Here is a 17,970-nt window from a genome sequence, read left to right on the forward strand (position 1 = left end):
CTGTGTGGGAATGGGCTGCTCTCTATGCCCATGTGCTTTGGCAGGTGTGTTTCCATGTTTGGAGGAACAGAGCTGACCCGGGGTACGGGGCAGCAGCTGTGACCCCCAATCCCTAGAGCTGGGCACTCAGCCAGGCTGGCACCATGGAGCTGGCCCATGGGCACCCAGAGCTGCAGGTTGTCTGATCCCAGTGGTTTTCCACCCTTTTGTCTCCCCAGAGCAGGATGTTGCTGGCATTGATTCCTCCTCCCTACTGGCTGTGCCGGTGCCTCTTGCACCGGAGTCCTCGTGATGCTGCGGGAGCCGCGAGCACATTCTGGCAGCAGCTGCTCCCAGATTAATCCAGGGCCCCCGGCACACCCCAGGATGGGGGTGAGGCACCAGCACTGACACCTCACGCACAGCAAGGCTCTGGCACGGCCACCACTGCTCTAACAAACCCTGTGCCAGTGCTGCTGGTGCCAGGAGTGCCTGGCACCCTCTGCAGGACCCCCGCTCCCCGCTATGCATGAGCTGATGGAACACAACATGAAAACTGGGTTTGTCTCTCTCTCTCTCTTCCCCTTTTCCCTGGCATGTGACCAGTGGGGTGTTCCCTTGCTGCAGTTCTCGAGAGCCCGTAGCTGCAGCCAGCCCTCTCCCGCGGCTGCATGTGCCGGGAATGCCAATGAAGCCCCGGCTCACCACACACGCACTGCAGCGCGCATCCATCCGGAATGCAGAACAGCCGACGGGTGGAGGAATCGAGGGAGTTATGCTGGAGCTGTTGTCCAATTGGTTAAACTAATTGTGAGCAAGGAGGGCTGGCAGGTACCCACAGCCTCCCCACCGACACACTCCAGGGCCGGACCTTGACCCTCTCCACAGAGCCGGGGTTTCCGATTCTGCTGCACTGCTGGATTTCCACAGGGAAAATTTTTCTATTTATTTTCCTGATCTGTGCATCAGCATGCAGGCAGAACTGGGGTAGAATTCCAGCCTATTGATGGCCAGCGGGGCCGTGGTTGGTTTGTAACCCTGTCCTTGTACCGAATCTCACATCCCTGTGCCCTGCCACCTGCATTTGGGATGTCGTGACAATCCCATTGTTGCCAATAGGGTGAGCAGCCCCTCCGGTCCCACTGAAGGAAGGTCGGTCAGGTGCGGAGGGGGAAGATATTTGTTTGTGGAATTGCAGAAATGTATGTGCCCTGCTATTTTCTGCTTGAAATTAAGAAAATTTCAAAGAATGCAAAATTCTGCTCTTGATACGGCAGGAGCAAGCCTTTGGAAGTATCCTGTGCTATTTCTGGCTGGGAAAAAAAAACATAAATAGACATTTTAAAATATAAGTGTGTACATGTAGATATATTAGGGTTCTAGGGAGGCAGGGTGGGGCCCATCCTGGTGCCTTCTCCAGCCGTGGGGATGGGTGGGCACTCATTTGGCCCCACGTCCCTCCCGAGCTGCTGTGACAGATTCCAGCTTGTCTGAGGCACAAACACCAACCCACAACAGCAGCGTGGATTTGGTTATTAACAAAGGACAGATTCAGCCAGTGCTGGCACCGCTCCAAGTGCAGGAGCTGCTGAGGAGCGTGGAGGGTGTATTAAATATTCATCAAAATCTTGGCACTTCATTCCCATCTCTTGCTCTCCCGCCCCCTCCCCTCGAAATTATTTGGTCCTAAAGGTTAGAAGCCCGCTTCGAAAATTAATTATTTCATTAACCCCTTTATAAATTAGGTTTTTTCAACTAAGTTTTTTAGGGTCAATGCAAAATGGGTCGTGGTGGCACTTCCTCAGCTTTGCTCATTACGTGAGCCCTGACCCCAGCACGTGATGGTGCGACCGATGCTCGCGGCAGCATGTGACCCTAAATGCTACGTGAGCTAAAAAAAAAAAAAAAAAAAAAAAAATTTAAACAAAAAAATATCAGCAGGTTTGCCTCTGCCTTCACCTGCCCGGCGTGGCGGAGCCGTACCTGCTCCGTGCCGCCGCGGCGCTGCCAAGCCCTGCCCTCCGCGCCGGCACCACGGCTCCCCATTCGGTGAGTGAACAGATACTTCCAGCAATTAATTGGCGCTGCCGCGTGGTTCATTATCATGCGGGGCACGCGTGGGCTCCGCCGCCTGCGGCCTCGCGCTGCCCGGGGGCTCGGGCAGGGGTCAGGCGTGAGGGCGGGGCGGGTTCTCCGGCGCGTGTCCGAGGCTCCGGCCTCCCGATGTCCTGGTGCTCCACAAAGGGCTCCTCGGGGCGGGGGTCAGGGCGTTCCGCGGCCGACGGCTTTGCTGCCTCCGTGCCAGGGTTTAAACTGTGGCGTGTCCTGCGTGGGTGGGTTTGGGGGGCTGGTTCCTCTTCCTCTGCATCCAAGGGCGCTTGGTGCCGGGTGCTCAGCGGTGATGCTGGGTTGCCAGTCCCGAAGCGGCAGCTCTCAGATAATGCAGGTTTTATTTTAGTGCTCACCCGACGCCTTGCCGCTCCCCAGTGATGTCCCCAGTGATCTCCTGCTGATGTCCCCGCTGGGATAGGGCCACCCGCTCTCCCCCGATCGCTGCTGTGCGGGAACTGGGGCTGAATCCGTAATGCCGGGAAGCGGCCGGAGGGAGCCGGCTGCGGGCGCTGCCGGCCGCCCATCATTAGGATGCAGGTCCATCGCCATCTCCCTGGAGACCATGGGAACAGAGGCCGGGTGAATCTTGTCTGGGGCGGCTGGCAGCCGTTCTGGGAGAGGGCAGCTGCGTGCCGGGGTGGCAATGAATTACTGCCCTGTGCAGGCTCGGCCTTTGTTCCCCCACCGTCAGCGCAGGAACGGGGAGCAGGGGAGAGAGCCCCGGGGAGCCGGGGCACGGCGGCAATGGCCGGCCCCGCGCATCGCTCGCACCCGCCGCAGGCTTAACCGCTAGTAGCAACTTCATATTTTCTGTCCTTGAACTAATTATTCACGAAAGCTCTTTGGGGCTGACACCGATAGGAGCTGCCGTTCCGGTGCGGCGCTGTCGCGGCTGTGATCCCATATTTAACACTCGGGGCATTCCTGGGCGCTGCGAGCCCTTTGTGCCACTGAAGGGAGCCATATGTTGCAGAGGCATCTCTGAGGATCTTGCTGGAACAGCAGAGAAAGGGATTTCTGAGCGCTGCTGAATGCAGCTGCCAATCACCCGGGGTCCCGGCCGGGCGCCTTGTGCGCGCCTGGAATGTGCGGCGGCGGCTTCGGCAAACACGGGCTCATGTTTGGAGTCGGGATTTGCCGTCTGGAGGAATGAGTTTCACCGGCTTTTAATTGACACCAGCGTCCGCCCTGTCCTGCTCTCACGTTTGCTGCCGCTCCCGAGTCCGGCTCCTGTTTAATTCCCTCGGAGGGACCGCGGCGGCGCTGCTGGAGGATGATTTTTCCCTGCTGCTCACACAGATTGTCTCTGCCTGGCAGGCGGCTGTCCCTGAGCACACCAACCAGCCACCGGCCCCCGCTCGCTCCTCCGCTCTCCCGCAGCACTTTGCTCACATTCTGGATTTTTGTTGTGTTTAATTGGCTCTGTAATAGCTTCATGGCAGGAATTCTGCTCCCATCAAAACCTGCTCCTGTGAATGTTCCCCTGTGGTAGAAGTGAGGTAAGTGTGAGGGAGAGGATGTGGTGGAAGCCTCAGTAGCAGCTTGGCACCCCCACATGCTGTGCTACCCCTGTGTCCCGCGTCCAGCCCATAGGGTCTCACCTGTAGCTGCGGGCACAGCTCCTGGCAGGTGCCAGGATGTTGGCATCATGTCTCAGGGGTCAGGGTCACTCCTGGGTGCAAACCTCCAGCTGTGCACCAGCTGTGCTGGCTGGTAAGTGGGACAGCCAAATCCCCCTGCAGCAGCTCCTCAAGTCACAAAGCCAGAGCCACCCCATGCAGGGAGACTTCCCCGCCTTTCCCCCTCCTCACTCCCGTTACTTCCCTCCCAGCCCTGGGGCCGACAGCACTGGGCCCAGCCCTGTCACTCTGTGCTCTGCTCCCATAGCTCCCCGCGGATCACGAGCTTCAGGGCTGCCCCCAGGCGCTTCTCTTCCAGGCCCTATTGCTGCTTCCAGTGCAGTTCATGTGCTGATCTCTCCTAAGGAACTGGGAGCCGCAGAGCTGGGAAGATACCTGATGCAAAGAGAGGGGGCAGCCACCTTCCATCAGCGAGCTGGGTGCCACCACCAGGGACCTTCCACCAGGACCTTCCTCCGGGACTAGGAACCAGACCTTTCCTCAAAATCTTCCCACGGGACCTTCCTGACTGTCACACTGCAGTTCTCCCAAGTGCTCCATCCACACGGACCTTGTGCTGTGTGGCTCCCACAGCCGTTTTTGCTTGTTTGCTCCAGAGCTGTATGTGCTGCCAACACTAAACCTTCTCACGAGAGCTGAACTCTGCAGGATACCAGGACTTTGCTGACAGACCTGTCCAGGACCCCAAGTTTCCCAGCCCTTGTAAAACCCAGAGCCAAGGAAGCACGGGACATGGACAGCTCAGACACTTAAGAACGAGTTCATCAGAGGCTGTGAACAAATGGTCAGTAATTAAGACCCCCAGCAAACCCTGAGTTTGCTGCATGCAGCCCAGGGAGTCCGGAGGGGACGGGGTTGGGGTGAGCGGGCTGTCCCTGCTGTGTGCATTACACTGTGCATTACACATGCAGGACGCCTTTGGTCTGCTGACAGCAGGAGAAGGAGCCCACAGGATGCAGCCTCACCCTGACTCCTGCCTCAGGAAGCTGGACCACGATGGACTTCCAGGTTTGGCACAGGCCATTCTGCTAAGGCTGAGCGTCCTCACAGGGATCCACACCAGGTGCTTCCTGACCTGTCCACAGTGGACATGGAGAGCAGCTTCTTCCTTGCCGCTTTGAAGCAGTCTTTGTCTGTCACAGAGGGGACAGCAGCTGTTTCTGGGGATGGTTCACGCAGTCTTTGACCTGGTGTGGGACAGGGATGGATGGACCCCCAGCCAGAGGGGCTGTGGCAAGAGGAGTGGGGTGAGCTGCCAGGGTCTGCCCTGCACTCCTTGGACTGTGGTTTTATTCCTCTTCCTGCTTCTCTCACCCAAATGTGCAGGGTTGGGGCACCCGCTCCCCTCTCTGGGCTCCTCACCAGCCAGGGGACCACTGAGTCCAGACATTCCTCTCCAGGCATCCCCAGCCACCCCACCGGGTCTCCAGGATCCCCATCAAACCACCAGCACACAAAGCAGAGCTCTCCCTTTTGATTTAATAAGTATCTGGAAATGTCATAAAAGACGTGATAATAAAATATCAGATGCAGGAAAATGAGTAGCCAAAGGCATTGAAAAAAGGCACGAGAGTAAACGCAGTAGATTAAGACACTAATTCCCATTCCTTGTATGTTCTCCATCTTTCCTGTGTCTTGACAGACCGAAATAAATGCCCCCACTTCCCGGGAAGCACTATCTCCCTCTCCCTGCTGGATTGTCACCATGGGGTGCCCACAGCCGTAACAGCCCATTTATCCTCCAGATTCGATGCTTTATCACTTTCAAAGGAGAGGCTGGGCTGCCTCATCCCCGCTCCCACCGCCAGCACTTGCACTTAAAGCGCAAGTCGAGATTCCGATGGTAATGGCTAAATTTTATTTTTGTTGCTCTAAGGTATCTCTGCAAATTAAAGACTCAGTTTGTGCATTGTTTAGACCATGCAACAAAGCGACAGGAGCAAAAACAGAACCAGAAGGGAAAATAGTCTCAGGGATTTTGGAGAAGCCAGCAGGTCCTGCTGTAACTCTGTCACAGTGAGAGCTAGGTGGGGGATTTTCTTCCAAATGCAGCTTTGGAACAAATCAACAGCCAGTAAATTCCCAAGCCCTTCACAGTGTCGTGAAGGCAGGAGCAGGATCAGCAGCAAGGTGATGGATGTGTTAATGTTTTAACAGGCCAACCACCTCATAAATAATTTGCTGGGTTCTGGAGTAACTGACCTGGTCACAATGGCAATAAAGGGCCATCCCCTGGGCTCTGCTCCAGGGGTTCACAATCCTCCCATGGAAAGGCTTAAGTGGCTTTTAACAATATCTACTTTATATTGTCAGAGCCCAGTGCCCTGCTATTGCTGCCATCTGTGCAAACACCATCGCTTCGGCTCCAGGGATATTCCAGTTAAAAACCCCAGAAATGATCACTGAGTGTGACTGTCACAGCTGGGCTCTGTTTGCTCTGTGGGGAGCAGGGCCTGTGTGTGGAACATCCCTCTGGGAGCTCGGCTGGCTGAGGAGGGGTGGAACCTCAGCAGTGCCCAGTCCAGGGGAGCATTGGAGGGTGACCAGCCTGGGGGACTTCACAGGAACCCAGCAGGGATGGGTCCGCAGCCACCACCAGCTCTTCTGGGCAGCAGGAGCAGATGGAGCCCAGCTTGCAGTCAGGAGACTGGGCTTTCCCAGTGGATTCATCTGTGTACTGGGTATGCTGCTTCTGTACTGGGCAGTCCTCTCGTGTACTGAGTGTTCTGCTTAGATACTGGGTGTTCCTGGGACATACTGGGTATTCCTGTCATTTACCAGGTATTCCTCTTCTATATTGGGTATTCCTCTCCTATCCCAGATATCCTCATCCTACACTGTGTCCCACTCTCCAGTGCTGGCACTGAGAGCAGCATTGCTCGACGCAGGGCAGGGCTGCTGCTGTTTTCTTTGGGTTCCTCAGCCTTGCCATTGTGTGTCAGGCCAGTCACTGCATCTGCAGCTCTACCCACAGCCACAGTGTGATGCTTTTAGATGTCTCAGTGCTGTTTGTTGGTCAGTTCCCAAATTTTTCCCAGGTTACAGCAGGCCAGTGTGTTCTGAACACGTGGAGCTGGGGAATTTGTCCCACCAACTGCTTTGCTGTCGGATGGGGCCGCACAGTTCTGTTTCTGTAGCTGCAAATAAGGGAGATGGCAAACACTGGAGCCATTTGTCAAGCAAAATAGATGGCAAATGTCTCCAGCATGGCACCTCGGGTGTTGACAGTGGCTGTGTGTGCTCAGTTTGCTCTGTGTGGGATGTGATCTGCGCCCACTCTTGTGCTGGTGGTGGTGGCAGAGCAGCTCCTCCCTGGCAGCAGGAACAGGGGCAGAAATCCCACCTGGGCAGTGACTGGCACCACGTCTTGCCCTCTGCCTCTCTGTGGGCACTGCTGAGCCTGACCCATCGCTGCTGGGGCTCCCTGTGGCTCCCTGCCATGGCATCCCCTCACCGAAGCACTTTCCTTTGGAGCAACCCTTCTCCCTGCCGGCCCCCTCCACACACAGCTTTGTCCCAGCCACCAGAGGCAAGTGTGGCTGCAATGAAAAGTAGATTTTATATCCTTGCCCCTATTTTTGCAAATGAGTGTAACTGTCAACTGCAGAATAAATGACACCTAATTACTGTTGGGGGGAGTTCAGGCAGGAGGGCTTGGCTGGGAGGGGATCACAGGGAAGCTCCAGCACTGATGGAAAATGAACAAGATGCCGGCTGTAAGGAACCATAATTACAGAGGACTGACACACTGTGAGCTGTTTATGGTAATGAAGTGGTGCATCAAATCAAATTAACCTTAGTTATTTAACACAGAATGCACCGAGGACTTGGCTCAGTAGATGCTAAATCCAAATCCGGAGCCGTGCCCAAGCCAGGGAAGCGGCTCCAGCGCTGCACGGGCGTCGTTTTGATTTAGGATTCGTTCAGTGAGCGGCCGCAGCGCCGGGACGGCGATGGCGAGGGCGAGCGCGGGCGGAGCGGCAGCACAGCCGCCGCCAGCAGCCCCAGGAGCCGGGGGGCCCCGCCGCCGCCGAGCCCCCCACCATGCGCCCCGTGCCCTGCACTGCGCCCGCGGCCCCGCGCCCGCCTCCCGCTGGAGCGGAGCCCAGGCCAGGTCAGTATCCGGCCCTGGGACGAGGGGAGAGGCCGGGGGGCTCTCTCCGTCCGGCGGGGTCTGGCTGCGGGCACCGGGATGCTCCCGTGGCCTGTGTGCCGGGCACGCCGCCGCCGCTCCCCGGCCCCGGGCAGAGGATGCGAGTGCGCTGCGCTCCCGTAGAGGTTTCATTTCTCCTCTCTCCTCCCCACGAAGGCTGTGGCGCGCGCAGGAGGAGCGTTCCCGTCGGGATCCCTTCACGCTGACGGGTGAGTAACCTTTCAAATTAACCCAAACGCTCTGTTAAAGATTAATGAGCTTTCGGAACAAGGGTCCCTCTGTGCGCCGGGCTGTTGCAGCGCTGCACATTCCTCTGCGCTGGAGGAAGGGATTGCCGCTGCAGCCGGGGATGCCGGCGCAGCTCAGCTGGGGCCGGCGAGTCCTGAGGCGTCGTGGCGAGGGGCAGAAGGGCGAAGGCATTTCCTGACAGCGGTTCTGTAAATAATGTTAAAATGTTTGTGTCAGCGGTGCTGCTTTGGATAAAGGGAGGAGGCAGGAGGGATGTGGCAGGCTCAGGTCAGGGATGTCGGTGCTCTGGGGTCGCTCAGGCGCAGGCAGAGCGGGGCTGGCTTTGCGAGGCAGGAATGGGTGGTGCTGGCGGGGAGAGGAGCGGGTGCGCCCGGCACGGAGCGCCGCGGGGAGCTGCCAGCTGCCGGCACAGCCCAACAGGTGGGTTTGAATTGGTTTGGATTAGGAAATGTTTGTTCAGTGCCCTGCGTGCCGGCGGGGGCCTCTGGGGAGCCGAGTCACTCCTCAGGGAGAGGATTCCTCTGCAGGACTTCCCACTTGTTGGAAAAACACCAATTGCTGCTCCAGCCAAAGGCTTTCCTCTGTGTATTTCAGGGAGTTAGATGATTTCGGAATATCTGCAGTCAGGTCCATCCTGAATTAAATTTTTTCCAGGAACCTGGTGGCTCCCGTCCCAGTGTGCCAGATGTTACCCAACAGCATTTAGAGTGCTGGACTGTCCTGTCACTCCTCCGAGCCTCTCATCCTCAGCCCTGCACTGGCAGCTCCCCTGAGTGTAGATGAGCGCTCCAGGTGTCATCCCAGCAATTCCTTCCCTAACACTGGCTCTGAGTCCTGCTCCATGGTGGGGGCAGTGGATTCAGTGCTTATGAGTTCATTTTTCTTCTTTCCATCAATATGAAAATGCTGTGTGAGTCTGGAGAGTTAATCACTATTGTAAGGGAATAAAGAGCAGAGATTTCCCCTAATCCCCTTTAAATGGCCTCCAAATGAGGACTCGACAAAGATGACTAATGACAGACATGATTGAACTAATTTAGTAGGCGAAGCTTCCATGGAAGCCCCAAAGCCCAGGTACAGCCTTGGGGCCCAGCAGGAGCTCCTCAAGCTCACTCACAGCCTCTTTGCCCTCACAGCTGAGTAAAACAAACTTATTAGTTTTGTTTTGTTTTGACCAGACAATTTCCTTTCTCTATTGAAAATATTTTTGTCTCTTTCAGCAAACCTTTTCCTTGCTGCTGCAAAACACAATCTCCCTAGTGGGATACTAAATCCAGATTCAGTTAATAGCCAGCTGCACCCTCATCCCTCACCTGATCCTGCCCCTCAAAGGGTTCCCTCTGAACACACATTATTCTCTCACCAGTCGATAACAGTAATGAAATAGAAAGTCAATGGACTTTCTCTGGGGATCTCTGAAATGTGTCTGGGGACCTCTCTGAAGAAGGTCCCCTTCCAGGCCCATAACATACCAAAACCTATGCAGAGAAAAGGGCAGAATTGGGGGTCCCCTCCCCACAACATTGGGAGTGATTAATGGGGCAGCAGTGCTGTCCATCTTGCTTTTGTTTAATTATCTTTTTTGTATCATTCATGTCTCCTGAGACCCGACCGGGCAGGAATGGTTTGATGGATTATATATGAAATCCAGGTCAACACGTCCAAGTGTTACTGCCTCATAATTTGCTGCACCACAGAGGCCAATAGAGATGCCTTGTGTTATTAATTATTCCAATATATTTTCCTGAGCAATATGATTAATTAGGCTGTGTACAGCATGGCTGCGGGCCTGTGCTGTGGCTGCTTGTTCTTGGGTGGAGGTAGCTGGAATGGGGATCAGGCAGCAAAATCTGCAATCGGTCTCAGTCCTTCTCTTCCAGAGCATTCAGGGGGAGATACAATTCCTGACATTGCATTTTGCATGCCAGGGAGCCACAGGGCTGCAGGGAGCTGCCTCTGGCTGGGCAGCTGGCCTGGGGGAACAGGCAATGCCAGAGGGACCACAAGATGCCACCCAGCACCACATGGCCTCGTGTTTAGCACTGCAGGGGTGGATTACACTTAAATCGCAGAGACTCGTCTGTTTTCACTGAACTGCTGAAAAGTGGATCCATTACATTGTTCCTGCAACTCATTTCATTTTCTTTAACAAGCTCACAGTGCAGAGTCTGTGCTGTGCTGAGTGGGGTCCCACACCCAGGGTACAGCACCTGCAGGGGCACAGGAGGGCTGGACCCCATCCCAGGTGATATCCTGATGACTGCCACCAGTCTGCAGGGTGGAGACAGAACACAGGGTTTGAAGCTTAGCCACAGCGTGAAAATATTCATAGAAAACCGTATTTTTGACAGAAGCCTCCTCAACTTGCCAGGCACATTTGCTGTGTCATGGCTTCACCCTCCCTGGCAGCTCTGACCTGTGTCCCTCACTGTGCCACAACAAGCAGCAGGGCCTGGGCAGTGTGTGGGCCCCAGCTCAGCATCCCCAAAGCCTGGCAGATGTGGTGCTGTCCCAGAGCTGGGTCTCCCATGAGGAGATGGTCCTGTGCCTTGTCCCTGCCCCAGCCCTCAGAGAGCTGCTCCCACCCTGCAGTGGAGCTGAACCCTCTCTGTCTTTTGTCTCCATAAAGGTCAGAGAAGAGCCGTCACCCTTTAAGTGCCAAGACGAGGTCTCCCACCCTCCGGTGCCAGAAGACTGGGAACAGTAAGGCAGCTGCTCACTCTTTGGAATGGTTGCTACATGGTTGCATGTACTCTGGGTTTACTCTGACCATTTTTCCCCTCCTTGTCACAAATGTGATTTTGATGATTTGTGTCTTCCACGCCGCTTAGGCCTGGCAGTCACACAAAGCACTGTGCTGGTGGTGGGAACTGCCCTGTCCTCCCACTGATCCTCACAGACCCTGAGTCTGAGCAATTTTCCCACCACCAAGTTATCCCTGCAGCAGGAAGGGCAGAACATGGGGTGAGGGGCAGTCCTGGCTTCCCTGGACATCAGAGCCCCACTGAGCGCATCCAGCAGTCCTTTGGGCTGTTAGAAGCTCCAGTCACAGTCAAAAAATCTATAAGAAAATGAGCTATTACTGCAGAGACTCGGAGCTGTCCGGGATTTATGTGCTCTGGGCAGCAGGAGCTCCCCGTGCCGTACCTGGGGAAGCACCGCCGCGCACACACCGTGACCGCTTCCAATTTCACACCACTCTGAACTCACTCTCACTGAGGTTGGAGAGATGAAAAATGTCTTCATTAAGGAAAGTCCCAGGCCGCTGACTGGGAGCTAAATGTTGCTTTAACGTGTGCAGGGAGGGCAGGGAGGGAAGCAGCCACAGTTGTCCCTAGGTTTTCCTAGGAGTGTGTCAAGGCACAGCACATCCCAAAAAGGGATTGCCCCGTGGTTTTCCTGCTGCCACGACCATCTGGAGAAGGTTTGTGGCACTCACTGTGGGCCAGTGAGGTGGTGTGTTGACCTCGCCATTGCCCCACATTTCCCTGGGTGTGGGGGGAGGTGACCCTGCTCCACAGCCCACATGCTGGGCCCAAAGCAGAGCTGTAAAACACTGGGATTTAGGGAAGGGCACAGGGCTTACATGTCCCCGCAGCCAGGGCTCAGGTGTGTACTCCACCACCCATGTGATGTTGCAGGTGTTCCTCTTCCCTTCCGTCACGGCTCTGTTCCTCGTCCATGAATCTGTGTCAGTCCCAGTACAACACTTCCTCCTGTTCCCCTGTCCCAGTACTGGTCTGCTGCTCTGCAGCAAAGTCCCCCGGGCCAAGATCATCCTTTGCTGCAGAGGCAGCAGAGAACCTCCCAGATCGCTTGTTTTTCTCATAATCCTTTGGGCACAAGCCTTGGTGATGGCCATGGGCTCACCCCACCCTCCTGACTCTGTGATTCCTGGCGGAACCTCACAACGAGTGGCGTCTGTACACGGACACTGTGTGCACACACGTGTGTGTTACCGATGTCCTCAGCTGAACCCGCCGTTACCTGCGCTCCCAGCACGGGAGTGCCGGTGCTGCTCTCCCACCCCGAGCGGCTCCGGCGGGCGCGGGGCTCTGCAGGGTCTCTGGGCTTCCCGCTGCTCCTGTTTCCCCAGCAGACCTGCGTGGGTGTTCCCCCCCTAATGATCTTTCATTCTTGCATTTGTATCTTTACTCCAGGAATCAGGCACTAAACCTGGAGCTAAGTCAAGCCCAGACCCTCCTCCCGACTCATCCAGCCCCACAGTTTGCCCAGGGCTCTGTTATTATCCCGCATCCCTGTAATTAGCTGCTTAGGCTGTGATTGCCCCATTGTCCGCTGGATGGGTTTAATCATTCTTTTCTCCTACACTGGCAATTTTGTTCCAATTAATTATTTCAGTTTGAACAGCAATAGCTGGTTGAGTTTAGAGAGAAATTAAAAGGGTAGGGAAGGATAATGAGGAACGAGCTAACTAAGGAGAGGTTGCAGACAGGGCTGCACGGGTCCCTGCTTCTTTTCCAGCCTCTTGCTTGCTCCCCAGATAACTTTAGAGGGCTGGGAAATGCTTTCCCTGAAAACAAGGATTCAGAGAGGCACAGAAGCACTGCCTGGCTCTATCCCTGCCTGGGAGCTTTGTACTTGGTGTGATGGAAACAGGAGGGCATGCTCACAGCCCAGCCCTGAGGGAGACTGTTGCTCATTGCAGCGAGTAGATCTTGATGAGATGTTAGGAAGAACCTAGCCCTGTGTCAGGCCCACCCTGGCTCCCTGTGCCCCTGTCATCAGCCATGCACACGCTCACAGCAGTCTGCAGAGCAACATCTGGCCATGCTCTTTCTCTCCCCAAAAACAGCTGGATGCTTGGCTGGCTAACAGACACCAGCTGCCAGCTGAGGGACAGATGCAGCAGCACATCCCAAGCTCCCGGTGTGCAGTGCCATGGAAAATGGGACCAGGAGGGAGGAATGGTGTGTCCAGGGAGGCTCAGGGGCTCCCCAGTCCCTGAGTGCCTCTGGCTCCCCCAGCCGTGTGTCTCAAGCCAACCTGAGGCAGGGGGTCAGGGAGCCAGAGCTGGAGGGACCTATGGCAGCTGCAGCACTCAGAGCTGGAGCCTCGCATGGGAGGGAGCTCAGAGATTTCTCACCCTGCCAGGCTGACACAAACACTGCCATAAAACCCGTTACATCACAGCCAAGAGCAAACTGACATCACCACGTGTCCCTCATTAACACGATGGAATCACCCCTCAGTGTAGGTGATGTTTTCAAGGTGATTTTGGATGAGATTGATCTGTATTTTTAAAAATTTAAAAATAAATAAATTTAAGGTTAGCCAAGGTTTTGAAGGGAGTGAAAAAAAACATTAGTGCCTTTCAAGATTTACAAAAATGCTGCCTGTGAAATTCATGTATAATTCAATGAATTCCCGAGTAGTTTGAATATTTAAATTATGTATGATCAAAGCAATAAAAAAATCTGCATTTCCTCACTCTGAGCCCCCCAGACACAAGTCTCCCCAGTGTCCCCTCCCCAAAAGGCAGCTCCTGCCTCTGCACTCCCAGAGCTATTGAGCCTCATTGCTCTGAAGAAATTGAGTTCGACTGGAAAATTACGGCTGCCAAGTGCGGCTGCTGCTCCCTGATCCAGGCGGCTGCATCGCTCAGCCAGCGCGTTGCCAGGGCAATGGGCACTGCTGCCACCAGGCCTGGGGAGGGATGATGGGCATGGCGAGGGGGAAGGACCCCCACACTGCTTGAGCCCCCACCAGCACCCAGGGAAGCAAAGCTCTGCAGGGGAGGATGGAGGAGCTGAGCACTGACACAGGATGGAGGGGTCTCATCCTCTGCCGTTGCCTCTCTCAGGGGCCCAGGGGCTGCAGGAAGGCAGCTCTGGCCTCACTGCGCCTTCCCCCACGGGGGTCCTTGGTCCCATCCTTCAAGCCCCTGTGGATGTGTCCGTCTCCTCTCTCAGCTCCAGGGCTGCGATGTGGCAGCTCTCTGCTTCTGACTGCAGTCAGGAAGAAAAGGAAAACTGCCAACAAACTGCTCCCTCTGCCCCTCCCTCCACCCTCTCTCCAGATGCTGTAAATTTTCATTAGTATTCTGTAATTTAATGATCTATTCCCAAGAGAAAATTAGTCTTCAATTTACAAAAACTTCCCTGTTAATTTAAACATAATAGTAGGGAGCGCTGCACATGCTGGAGCCACGTCCTGTGGCCCCGCTCCCCCCTCCTGCAACCTGGGGAAGGGCAAGTGTGAGGGACAATTCTAATAATATACACTAAAATCCCTCAGAAATCTTCCATCCAGGACTGCAAAGATGTTTCTGGGAGCAAGAAAAGCAATTTCCTCCTGAAACAAGAGTTTATTTTGAACCTGGCAAACTCCAATTCAGCTGGAGGTTGATGCTGGAAGACTGGGAGAGGCAGAATGTGCTGGGCTTGCCAGATGAGCCATCGGTGCTCACCCAGGAGGCAGCTGCCACCAAACCTTCAGGGCTTTTAAACCATCAGTCGGCACCAAGCCCTGGAGCATCCTTGGCAGAGCTCCACCATTCTGGGCAGACCCCTCCCCTGGGTTAGGGAGGAGCACAGTGGCTCCGTCTGAGGCTGCTGCAGGTCCCTGGGTGCAGGGCCAGGGCTCCAGGCTCTCTGCCTGCCCACTCTGCCACCGCTGGGCTCTAAGGGCATCGCTGCCCCCAGCTCGTGCCAGGTGTCAGCCGCCTCCTCGGTGCATATTGAGATGGATGATGGTGGCTCTGCTCATTAGAGGCTGTGGCGAAGAGTAGGTGCTGGGAGTCTCCGTGCCGGGAAAGTGCTGCAAGAGGAGCTCATTAACTTGAAAAATTGGGTCCAGAGGGCTCATTTGTCTGAGATCAGTTCACTGTTTTTTCTAGTAATGCAGAAAATGAGGGAGGGGGATCTGAGCTTCTCCTCAGTGACTGGCTCTGTGATTTACCCCTTTCTCATTCATTTTCTCTCCTTCAAATTGCCTTAATACTATCTATTTTCCATGGGCCTTAAACCCACCCACGTGGAACGTACATAACCCTTCACTCCCATCATACTGCATCTGTGGGACAGAGCAGACACTGGGACAAGTTTGTCCAGCCTGGCATTGCAGAGATGTTTTTTAGGGGTCTTTAATGGCCTCTGGTGAGGCCCAGGTGGGCCATGGCATGCCCTGCCAGGTGCTGCCATATGTGCTTGTTCTCTGGTCCTGGTCTCCTGCGGCAGGAGGTTTGTCACCTGTTGCCTCCCTCATTCTGCAGGGCCATGGTGGGTGGCTGGCGGGCAGAGCCTGCTCCAAAGTGTCAGGAGGGGGTGGTGCCGGGTCTGGCACCGCTACTAATACAGATGCTGTTGTGTGGAAAGGCTCTAACACCAGCTGAACTTGATGATTTCTCTTGGTTTTCTGAGCAGATTTAGGGCAGATGCGGCTGAAGGACACCTAATGCAGCGCTCCTGCCCTGCTGGGGGCTGCAGTCCCCGCCGCTGCTGGCAGCCCCACAGTCACACCCAGTGCTGACAGCAATCGTGCCCTTTGCCTCACGCTGTTGATAAAGGCAGAGCTGTCAAATCACAGCAGAGATTGGAGGGGAAGCTTGGAGCCATCCCCTGCCAACGCGCTCCCCTGGCCCTGGCCCGTGGCAGGGAACGAAGCTGAGTTCTCTCCATGGACGTGGGAGGAGGTGGTGGAGAGGAGGATGTGGGAGGAGGCCACACTTGGAGCTCCCTGGAGCTGATGGAGGTGAGGGCTTGGCCATGGGGCTGCCGAGTCCCCACCAGCACTGCTGCACCCACCAGAAGAGAATTCAGCACCCCTCTAACCCCCACTGCACCTGTGCTGATCCCCCCCCCCAGCCAGCCCTGCCCCAGACGTGGTTAAATTAGAAGGGAAATCTATTTCCTGCTAAAAAAAAACAAACAGGGTAGCAAAGTCAGAGTTAAATATAGATATATGATATGTAAATGAATCTGACAACTGAGTGAATAAAAAATGAAGGTTTAAATTATTGAAGGGTAGGAGGAGATGGCGCATGCAAATAGCATTAATGTGGAAAGAGGCAGTGCTCAGAACACAGAAAGCAGGTTTTGAAATGTAATTATTTCTTTTAAGAAAAGGGCTACACATAAAATAAAAGCCAACAGAGCTGGTATGTGTTTGTCTCAAAGCCTTTTCTCTCCTGCCTGTCCCTTTATCCTTTTGGCTTTTTTTTTTCCCCCCTGCAAAGCAAAGAGAGAAATCAAAGGCTACTGAGTTTTTTAAGCTTTAATTAAAATAAGATAAATTAAGTTTTAGTTGCTCACAAGAACAAGCGAGATGGCCGAGCACAGGCTGCTGCTGAGAGGGCAGGAGCAGGTGTTTGGTAATTGATTTGGTGGGGACAGGGCTCTGTGGCTGTCAGAGCCAGAGCAGTCACAGCCACCCCCTGGAATGGGTGGGAACCTCCAGCACTTTGCAGAGAGAGGGAGCATGGGCTTAACTTTCATGGAAAAACACCTGCTTGACGATGTTAACCTGCCAGGAGGATTTCAGTGCAGCTCAGCTGTGCAGAGACTTTGCTGGGTTTTGCTCCTGTTCCTCCCTGTGCTGCAGAGCCCGTGGGGCAGGATCAGACAGAGTGTGGGGCTGGTTGTGGGAGCATTGGCAACTCGGTATTGAAAATAGGAAACTCACTGGTGATTTTTTACCAGTGGTAAAGCCAACAAGGAATTCTGGCAGTCAATCTGCAAGTGCAGAAAATGTCCCCATCACCTTCTTCACAGCTGTATTTCTGCCTCCCTGACCCTCTTCAGGACTGACGGAGCAGTTTATGGGTTCCCTTTCCCTAATTCAGAATGTGATGGCTTGGGACAAGTTGTTAAAGCTATAGATCAAAATGTCATTTATTAGAAAAGTGCCTCTCTGGGGATTCTTATCCTTCGTTCATTATTTGTCATGTGCTGGCAGTGAGCTCTGTTGTGTCTAATCTGTCTTTCTGGCTGTTTACACACCCCTCACTGTGGCAGCACCTGAGTGTCTCCCATGACTTAAAAAATGATGGTTTGCTTCCCACTCCCTCTCCTGCTCTGCAAAGCCACAAGGGCTTTGGGCTTTATGGAAAGCATATGGGATAGATTTTCCCATTCCTTTCAAAGATACCAGTGGTGGAGGGTCCTCCCCAGGGGTCTGCACAGGGACCTGCAGTGGTGACGTGTGGGGCTCACCACTGCCCAGGATGCCACTGTCACAGGTGCTTTGGTGGTGGCTGCTGTCATGGAGCCGTGAGCTCAGGGTGGCCCTGGCATGCCCCACATCACGTCAGACTCCCCTGGCATTAGTTCCTGACTGATGTGGGCCAGGGGCAGGCAGAAAGTGAGGGCAAGGTGGTCTTCCAGCCCACACTGGGAACCCCACGTGTTCCCTGCCCACCCAGTGCTTCAGCCCGCATCCTGGCAGGACACGAGAGCCTTCCATAGGCACTCACCAGCCATTTGGACAGGACCCAGGAGCAGCTCCTGCTCTCTAAGTGATAAATGACCCTGCACCACTATCAGGCACACAAATCGTGTTCATCACCACCAGCCTTTCATGACATAATTCTGCACAGCAACTGTTACATCCTTCTGCAGGTGATCCAAGAGCTCTGGGATATGCGGAATGGTTTGCTTTGTCTGTGTCATTGCCCAGGCATGCTCAGGGGTTTGTGCCTCCTGCATGAACTCGTTAAAGCAATATTTGCCCCCTTAGAGAGCTTTTGCATAGATGAAATGATGGGAAAAGAGAATTCCTCCATGGATGCCCCCTCATTTTCACTGTCTGCTTGACAGATGCCATTCATGCCACTTGTCAGGCCAGGTCCCGAGCCTAGGGTGACACAGAGCCGGCTCC

This window comes from Coloeus monedula (assembly GCF_965178545.1).
Source record: "Coloeus monedula genome assembly, chromosome: 16".
NCBI classification, from domain to species: domain Eukaryota; kingdom Metazoa; phylum Chordata; class Aves; order Passeriformes; family Corvidae; genus Coloeus; species Coloeus monedula.